This window comes from Oncorhynchus mykiss, chromosome 9, assembly GCF_057628025.1.
Source record: "Oncorhynchus mykiss isolate SJ-2025 chromosome 9, ASM5762802v1, whole genome shotgun sequence".
Classification (NCBI taxonomy): Eukaryota; Metazoa; Chordata; class Actinopteri; order Salmoniformes; family Salmonidae; genus Oncorhynchus; species Oncorhynchus mykiss.
The window spans coordinates 20,278,906-20,289,263 of record NC_143030.1 but is presented as its reverse complement, the minus strand read 5'-3'; the positions used below and the strand labels follow the sequence as shown (position 1 = coordinate 20,289,263).

The window sequence follows — 10,358 nt, the reverse complement described above, 5'->3', positions numbered from 1 at the left end:
TCTGAATGTACTGTAGATATTGCACATTACATGACAGAGAATCACCAAATGGTGCCGCAAAGTATTGACAAAGTAGTATGGGGTTGCACCTCCATCACTTGGTCATTGCCATTGTTGTCAACGTTCCACAGACGCACCAGCCACATTGATGTATTGAAGTAGAATGGCGGCTAATGACTTTGAATTGTACCTAATTAATGTTTCAACCAGTGATGTAGTTGAGTCACTAAACCTTGAGTCTGAATTGAGTCCCAAGTCCCTTGTGCTCGAGTCCAAGTCTGAGTCACCAATGGTCGAGTCATGAGTCCCTTCGGCTGAAGTCCGAGTCCCAGTGCTCGAGTCCTGGTCCAAGAGATGAAGTCAGAGTCACTGGGTCCACATGAACTGAAAATAAAGTTATTTACCCAGTCAGATATAGCGTAGTGGAAAGATACATTTACTAAATCAATTGTTTGCTATTCCTTTTCCTTTCTTTCTGTGCCACCAAATGTTTGCATACAGGCTACTAGTAGTTTTACCAGGGCCACATTCAGTTGAAAAACGTTCTTCAGATTGAAATTCTATGAATAGAATGTTATTTCTTATTCCACATGTCAGAGAGGCATGTTTGTTTAACATGGCATATTTATATCTGAACTTTCCAAAATTTTGTGTCCTGCTGAACGCGACCCAGGTTATTAGCTATAGCTAGCCAATGAGTTAACGTGATGGAACAAGTTGTAGCCTAAACAAATGGTTAATGGTCCGTTACTCAAATAGCCTGATTTTAGAACTACATCCATATGCTTTATGGATGTAAAATGCAGCCTGCCAATGTACGATAGAAAGAAAAAAACGTGGGACTGGTATTTTGGGTCATGTCGTTTGAATGGTAGAATCAAGCATTTTGATTTGGCAAAAGTGGGAGAGTTGAGCGAGATAACATTCAAAGATAGACATATTCTCTATAACCTGCTCAAGGGAGAAAAAAACATTGCTAGACTTTTGTTGTACTATTAAACATAATGCTGCTATTGTTTTTATTTTGAAATAAAATCAATCAAATTTGACTTGTCACATGCTTTGTAAACAGGTGTAGACAAACAGTGAAATGCTTACTACTGCCCTTCCCAAAAATGCAGAGGGGACATTTAAATAATAGATGTGCAGGTGTACGAGGTAATTCAGGTAGATATGTACATATAGGTAGGGATAAAGTGATAACAACCGGATAGATTATGAAAAGTAACAGCAGCTTACGTGATGAGTCAAAAACGTTAGTGCAAAAAGGGTCAATGTAGATAGTCCGGGTAGCTATTGCTTAACTATTGAACTATTTAGCAGTCTCATGGCTTGTGGGTAGAAGCGGTTCAGAGTCCTGTTGGTTCCAGACTCGGTGCATCACACAGCATCTTGTGTTTCTCAACCAGGCCAAGGGTTGCTAACTAAAAGGCTGGTGGTGTAGCAAGAGAGTTGCCTGCACAACGTGTAGGCTATAATTGGAGGCTGAGCCAGAGCAAAGCTTGTCTTCCTGTTTGCCCACACCAGTCGCTTGCGTCCCTGCAGCTCACCAGCTGATGTAGGCTGTGTTTACCGGACACATCCTTCAGGCTGCTGAGCAGAACTGAAAAGCTCTCAATTTCCCCCAAAAACTATTGTCCAGTCCACGCAGTAGTCAGATTTTAGTCAGAGATAATTTAGTCTCCTGTTGTCTTAGTCAACTGAAACAATTTTTTTGGTTTAGTTATAGTTTCTTTCCGTGTCTATATAGCTAGTTATAGTCTGGTCAATTGCCAATGAAAAATAGGTGTTTGACGATTATTTTAGTCACTATTTTTGATGATGAAATTAATACTGTAGTGTAATGATCTTTGCCTAAGTAGGCATGTTAGGATCTATTTTCATTGGGTTATTAGTGGATGCTTGATAAACTTTGTCATATTAATCATGAATAAAAATGTCAAAAGGCTAAAAAGCAAGACATTTGTAAAAATGTGCTTGAAATGTCAGTGATAACTACATTGGACTAAGAATAGGTCACTGACATTTTTTATTAAAAGAAGAATCTGATTTAATTTGTTGACAACAATCCGTATTATGCAATATACATGTGTCAAACCACATTTCACGCCTCAAGGGGTCAATTAATCAATATTCATACTAAACTTCTGAGATGTATCAAGGCACAAGGCGAGACCCAGATGCAGACACACAAGGCAGATGGTTGGAGTCTTACAATGTTTATTAATCCAAAGGGGTAGGCAAGAGAATGGTCGTGGACAGGCAAAAAGGTCAAAACCAGATCAGAGTCCAGGAGGTACAGAGTGGCAGACAGGCTCGTGGTCAACGCAGGCAGAATGATCAGGCAGGCGGGTACAGAGTGGCAGACAGGCTCGTGGTCAACGCAGGCAGAATGGTCAGGCAGGCGGGTACAGAGTGGCAGACAGGCTCGTGGTCAACGCAGGCAGAATGATCAGGCAGGCGGGTACAGAGTGGCAGACAGGCTCGTGGTCAACGCAGGCAGAATGATCAGGCAGGCAGGTAAAAAGTCCAGAAACAGGCAAGGGTCAAATCCGGGGAGGACTAGAAAAAGCAAAATGCAAAAAGCAGGAGAACGGGGAAAACGCTGGTTGACTTGGAAACATACAAGACGAACTGGCACAGAAAGACAGGAAACACAGTGATAAATACAGTGGTGAAAACAAGCGAAACCTGGAGGGGGTGGCGACAATAACGAGGACAGGTGAAACAGATCAGGGTGTGACAAGATGAGTAATGCGAGATATGCAAACATTCTTAAAGTGTCATTATTAAAGTGACTAGTGTTCCATTTATTAAAGTGGCCAATGATATCAAGTCTATAGGTAGGCAGCCGCCTCTCTGTGCTAGTGGTGGCTGTTTAACAAGCTCTTTTTCAATCTCTCTGTCCCAGCGTTGATGCACCTGTACTGACCTCGCCTTCTGGATGGATGCGGGGTGAACAGGTACTCGCTCGTGTGGTTATTGTCCTTGATTACCTTTTTTCGCTTAAACATGACCTTCATTTACATATCATTTTTCCCCAAACGTTGCTTTTTTTGTGTCAGCAATTAGACATGGTTTTTAGGTGGAGCTAGTTACCCCTTAGTACTTTACTGCACTTAGTCAGATATTATCTCAAAGTGTTGCCTGAACATGTGGGAAAATTGGTATTGGTATTTAAGAAATCAATTTTGGGGAACATCTGAAGTTCAGAGTTCTGACTGGGAAATGTTGAATTTCCCAAGTCTCAATTACAAGTGGGACAAATGTTGTTGCCTGAGTTGCAAGTTGTGACGTCTCACCACTGACCTTTCACATTTTTAATCAACAGATGACAACAAATCAGTTTTCGACAATTACAAACTTATCAATGTGGACAGTGTAGCTAGTGTGACCATATTGTCAATGTTAAGCAAGCTAACTAAGTGTATTATTAGCAACATTTAATATATCAAATTTTATTTGTTGAAGAATTGGTCCGACGTCAAAAGCATGTGAGCACAGTCATGTCTGACTTACCACTTTACACTTCACACCCTTAAGGAAAAACCACATGAATTTCACATGATCTAATGTGAAGTTAATGTGATAACCAGTGGTGGAAAAAGTACTCAAGTGTCATACTTGAGTTAAAGTAAAGATACCTTAATAGAAAACGACTCAAGTGAAAGTCACCCAGTAAAATACTACTTACGTAAAAGTCTAAAAGTATTTGCTTTTAAATTTACTCAAGTATCAAAAGTAAATGGAATTGCTAAAAAAGTTAAACTATTCATTTCACATTCCTTATAGGGGCACACTCCAATACAAATACACTAATTTACAAACAAAGCATTTGTGTTTAGTGAGTCTGCCAGATCAGAGGCAGTAGTGATGACCAAGGATGTTCTCTTGATATATAAGTGTGTGAATTGGACCATTTCCCTGTCAAAAAGTAACTAGTACTTTTGGGTGTCAGGGAAAAATGTATGGAGTTAAAAAGTACATTATTTTCTTTAGGAATGTAGTGAAGTAGAAGTTGGTAAAAATATAAATACTAAAGAAAGGTACAACTTATGTACTTAACACCACTGGTGATAACATGAAAACATGTAGAAGCAACACTTGAGAACAGGAAACTGCACATGTGAATAGATGAGCTCTTGAAATACAGTGCCTTGCATAAGTATTCACCCCCCTTAGACTTTTTCACAATGTATTTGAAAGTAATTTGAAAGTCTTTCCCACATGTGAACAACTGACCTCGCATGTGTCTCTTTTGTTTTCACATGTGAACAACTGACCTCGCATGTGTCTCTTTTGTTTTCACATGTGAACAACTGACCTCGCATGTGTCTCTTTTGTTTTCACATGCGAACAACTGACCTCGCATATGTCTCTTTTGTTTTCACATGTGAACAACTGACCTCGCATGTGTCTCTTTTTTGTTTTCACATGCAAACAACTGACCTCGCATGTGTCTCTCTTGTTTTCACATGTGAACATTTCAGCTCAACATGTGAAAACAATTATTTCACATGTGAAAATGAAATGTAAGGGAATTAATTAAAGTGTGTGTGTGGGGGGGTGATGGCATTACCCTTTTGCTGCAAAGCAGCAAGTGAGAGACAAATGATAAGCGTTAATTTAAATACATCACATGTTTTATGCCTATTGGTGAGAAAGAGAGCAAGGAGGTTATTGATCTGCAATGCCAAGCATATCGCCCACCTCATTTAAAAAAGATTTGTCACGCAATTAAGCTGAAATCAAATCAATGTTGACCATTCAAAATTGGTAATTCTTGAATTGTGTTGGCGTTTGGGCATGGAATTTTGGTAAAACAATGACATAATTTAAATGTATTTTGGAACATCCTCCCATTCTAAATCAACTAATATGGCAGCTTAATTAATGAGATAATGTTTTCCATTATGATAACATTATGCCACTACTGGGAGTAGTAACTCCAATGATGGTAACACACATGCCTAAATCTAAGGTCATTAATATAAAAAAAGACTAAACTGTCTTTAATAAATTAAAATATGCTTACATTTGACATGATCACCTAGTACTGACTTTCCAATATGACCTCAACTGGAATTTGACCTCACTATCTCTGGATTTTGGGTATGCTGAAATTCTGCTGCACCACAAGTTCTGTAGCATTCTCAGATGTCCCCTACACATTCATTACCAATAATACATCTCTGCCCTGCTTTTGTAGTTATCAGTTAACATGATTATTCGCCCATCATTGATTTAATTTTCTTACTTCAGAAATCTGAGAATTTTCTCTATAGTTGTGTAATGTTGGTGTGGGATATCATTATGTTTTTATGTTACTCCTTAATTCCTATGATAAATATAATCGTATTATACAAAGATAAAATGTACTTTGAAGTCCTGAATATGACAAGAGAACACAGCAGAATGGTGAGGAACAGTTGGCCTAGTACTTCAACTGGGGAGAGGCTTAATTGACAGAACAACAGAGTGAATGTAAAGGTGAAAGTTTTATTAAAATATTGAAACATCCCGGAATGGATGTAGGCTAGGTTCTGGTGACGGGACCTTCAGCTGGTGGCGGTGGGGAAATGGAGGACTGACGGCGCATGGTGGCACTATCCTTTTGCTGCAAAACAGCAAGTGAGAAACAAAGGGTAAGCATTCATTTAAATACATCACATGTTTTATGCCCATTGGTGAGAAAGAGAGCAAGGTGGTTATTGATCTGCTATGCCAATTGGTATATTAGGAATCGTGGTGGAATTACGTTATTATACTGTGACTCATTGGCTAAAATGATAAGTAAATCCCTCTCCGCTGTTTAGACTTGACCAGATTTTACAACACCTGGATATATATTTTAATCTGTATTTTAATCGGTGCTCAAGCGGTGTATTTGATCTGCGCATGCTGAGCGAGCCTCCCTCTTTAGCACGAGTGAAGTGAGTTCGGATCAACTGAATGTATGCATTTTAGAAGTCGTTTTCACATAGGCCTACAAACGCTTCCTAAAAATAACATGGTGCTGTGGTAGAAGGTTTACTTTGAATGGCGATTTTCGGCATTTATCAGTGCAATTTCAGATGTGTCCATGCAAATAGTATTATTAGGGGAAATCGTTCTTGCAAAGCATATCAACGTTTTAATCGAATATTATATTAATCTGACTATCTGGAATAATAGCATTATTGTGTGCTGGAACCGTACGCAATTATGGGCAATTCTAGGCTACTACTGAACCAAAGTTTATGTAAGAGACATTCTGACCATCCTTTCAGATTCAACTTACGCTACACTTCATTGGGATGTCATGATCAGCCAGTCATGTCCCCCAGGCAAGATCAGCACTTGCATAATGATAGACTGATTCTGTATCCCATAGTGGCCGAGCCCGTATGAGTCTTCCAGCTGTTTGTTGGTGAAGATCAGCCGCATTTCCACCGCTAAAAAAAGCCAGTTCAGGGTATAATGTTTATTGTCACAAATCAGGATATTGGTGGCAAATTATCTTCTCATTAGATTATTCTTGTACTTTTCGTCTTCGTAATGCATTCAATTTAATTTATATTTTCTGTTATTTTCTATGACATGTATACATCTGAGTGAAATGTCTTGCCTACTTTACACTACATTTTTGTCAGAGGACTTTCCCAACGTGACGATGTTATCAGTATATGTAGGCTACACTGTAGGCAATTTTTCCATTTTATCAGTCATTCTTCAGTTGACCACCTGGAAGTCTTGTTCATGTCTATACTGGAGCTAGACAGATGCAATTGTTGTGTTACAAAGTTAAAGTAAACAAGCCTAATATCCTGACAATATCTTCCAAAAAATATTTTGCGGTCAGACAAATTAAGTGGTGAATAGTGATTGCTAATCTGCTACTATGCATTAGGCCTAGTTTACAAGTAACCAAACATAGTATACAAAAGTATGTTTATATTCTACCTCCATACCTTTGGTTGTCGGGTATTTATCAGCAATTTTCTTCTTCAGTTGTTTTACAGTCATACTCTTCATCTCTTCTTCTGTATTACCTACATTGTATGCTGTTCTGTCCTTTTTAATACCTATCACTATGACCTGGTAGAGCATTGTGCTGTATATGCCTACGAGTTTCTGAAGTGTATGAGGCTGTGGTATGAGGCTGTGGTAGCTTTATTTATTGTCCGACCAAATGTAGCCTATGGGTGTGTTTTGTAAAAGCTAGATGCTTTCACTTTCTTATTTTTATTCAGCTATATGCTATAGGCCTAGCTATGTGTGTTTCTAACTTGTTCTTGGTCATTCTTATAACATGGCAGATGAGAAGACTGAAAACACATTGTTGAAAAAGCCTTACTGGTGCAGTGGAGCTTGTTTTGACATGTTTTTACTTTTTGATTGTTCAATTAATAACTAACATTTGGCCTACATTGAACATCATAGAAACCAATAGCTATTTCCACAAGCTGAATTTGCCATATTATCTATTTTTTATGCATTAACTCCGAGTGGTTAGCGGGTTAATTCTGTGTGGTTACATAGTTAAAACTGAAACAACCCAAAGAGTCAAGTTTAGTTATTCATTCAGGCTAATTTCCATGGCATGTGAAAATGTTAATGGATGCATTTGCTCCATTGGTTTTGTTGGTAGGCCTCTCTGATACTATCCTCAAAAAGCCACGGTAGCCTATACTTGGCCACACAATTTGAACTTTAAAGTGGGATACAGTGCTATGTTTACAGTAAACACATGGCGAAAGTTGCACAGAATGCTCACATTGTTCAAGTTTCTGTTCACAAGACTTGTCATTTACTCATTGCCAAACAGGTTTAATATGGGCTATGATGGGACCAGAGTTTTTATAATCAGGTCACACGGTTTTAAAAACTGTTGGAAAAACTCCTGGGTTTGGGGAGGATGACAGCCTTGTCAAACTGCAGCAACCTTGTACTTGTTCATATGAATTATATTTTAAAGAAGGGGTTCGCTATACACAGACAGCAACGTGATTGGACAATAAAACTCACAGGGCTGAGCTTGCTTTATGCAAGTTGCATCATGTAGTCGTGCCCTATGCAACTGTAGCCCTAATTAAAAAGGACCTCAAAGTCTGTCAGCTGTAGTGTTTATGGATTAATTCCAGTTAATTTCACATTAGGGACAGATCGAAATTACCTGGGGGGGGTGTCTGTAAAAGGCTAACTAGCAATCATACCACACATAAAATATATCTATCCATACTCCTCTGATGCCAGGTATATTAACCCATAGCCCTCCTTCATTCATATCCATGCCTGGAAAATATGACTTTTCAACTGAGAAATGTCAGGGATTTCTGGTGAAATGCAGCAAATACATTGAGCACAACCCCACAAACTTCGCCACAGAGAAGAGCAGGGTGGATTTTGTTGTCTCTACTCACAGGCAAAGCCCTGGATTGGGCCACCGCCATATGGACTGCCAACAGAACTTGGATCCGAGAACCATTTCCACAACCTCTTCAAAGAGGTATTTGGTCACTCTCCTTCCGGTCGTCCAATAGGAGAACTCCTCATATAACTTCAACAAGGACGCAATTCAGCTGCCGAGTATGCCGTCAAGTTCCGCACCAGGGCTGCAGGGAGTGGATGAAGTGAGGCTGCTTTACTTACTGTCTACCGAAGAGGGCTCAACAGGGAATTTCAGGCGGAGCTGGCCTGTAGAGGTGAACTTCAGGATTTAAATCAATACATTCATATGTCCATCTCCATCGACCACCTTATTGCTGACCGCCGAAGAACTCTGCCAACCAGGAACCCGAAACCGTCTCTTTCCATGATTTTGTCATCCCGTCCAAGTCTTCCAGAGCCCATGCAGTTGGGCCATGCTCCTCTCCCGTGTATCAAAGGCTCTGCCTTTGTGGAGGGAAAGATCATCTACTCAGCCATTGCCTTGTTCGCACCCCACAGAGAGATGAGAAGGGTCCCTCTGCTGCCATGCTGGTAGGCATGTCCTTATTTCTAAATATCTCCCAGAAGCAAATCTCCATCCCAGTATTGATAACCGTGAAGGGGGTTACTAAGTATGTAGAGGGCTTGATAGAGTCGGGAGCAGCAGGTAGTTTTACAAGAGCTTGACATTGAGGACTGCCTTTGAGGACTCTGAGTCCATTGAGGCCTCTGCCTCTGCAGTGCCACCCACCATACCATCTGAATACGCCCAGTACAGGAATTTCTATAGCAAAATCAAGGCCTCCACTCTGCCACCACATCGCCCAGAGGACTGTGCTATTGACCTACTCCCTGAAGTGTCCCCACCGAAGGGCCGTGTTTACCCTTTATCTATGCCGGAAAATGAGGCAATGGAGAACTACATTGATGAAGCACTCAAATGGTTTCATTCGTCCTTCTTCTTCCCCGGCTGCGTCCAGCTTCTTCTTCGTTGTTGGAGAAAAGGACGGTGGTCTCCGTCCATGTATTTATTACCGTTCTCTGAATGATGTCACGGTCAAGAACCTTTTCCCCTCTTCCTCTGATCCCAGCGACCCTTGAACAAGAGGTCCCCCGCCAATATTTATAAAAACTCGACCTGCGAAGTGCATATAACCTTGTCCGTATACGTGAAGGCTACAAAGGCGACGTACCAGCAGCTGTTAGACTCCAACTGATGTCCTTGAAGTCAGGACATCCGGGCATTACACAAACCACCAAACTTCTAGCCCGTAAGTTCTGGTGGTCCTCATTGGCATCCGACGTAAGGGATTATGTACTCTCCTGTCCAGTCCGCGCCCAAACCAAAAGCCCTCTTCATCTCCCTTCCGGTAAACTTCAACCTTAGCTAATCCCTCACAGACCCTGGTCCCACAGATCCTGTTGACTTCATCACAGACCTTCCTGAATCCTCTGGTAACACCGCCATCCTTGTCGTAGTGGACCGTTTTTCAAAAGTGTGTCTGGTTCCTCTTCCTCACTTACACTCATTCAATTCCATGGTGTTAGGTATGTTCCAGCAGGTGTTCCATCTGTATGGGATTCCGGAGGACATCGTCTCTGACTGCAGACCCAGTTTGTCTCCCCGGTGTGGCGAGCCGTCTGTGACCGACTGGGGTCGCCCTCAGCCTCTCCTCCGGCTACCATCCCAGTCCAATGGCCAGACGGGACGCCTGAACCAAGAACTACTTCCTCCTCTAACAATGTTCTGCCTCTCCACACGACTGGAGTCGGTATATGGCCTGAGCCGAATACGCTCAGAACTCACTCATGCATTCATCCCTCCGCCTTACTCTGTTTCAGTGTGTACTTGGTTACCAACCCCCCGTTTTTCCCTGGGAGGCGGAGCCTGGTACTGTCCCAGCTGTCGATGACTGGTTTTCGGCATAGTGAGCGGGTATGGGAGACCG

At 41.1% G+C, this 10,358-nt stretch overlaps 1 long non-coding RNA gene across 1 annotated transcript; it reads right to left on the bottom strand.

Moving 5' to 3' along the window:
• Nucleotides 1-5,479: 5,479 nt before the first annotated feature.
• Nucleotides 5,480-7,161, bottom strand: LOC118966176 (uncharacterized). Its single transcript, XR_005053440.2, has 3 exons — nucleotides 6,951-7,161; nucleotides 6,281-6,434; nucleotides 5,480-5,617 (listed from the first exon to the last, which is right to left on the bottom strand). It is a non-coding gene; the product is annotated as an uncharacterized LOC118966176 (long non-coding RNA).
• Between the last annotated feature and the right edge of the window lie 3,197 nt (nucleotides 7,162-10,358).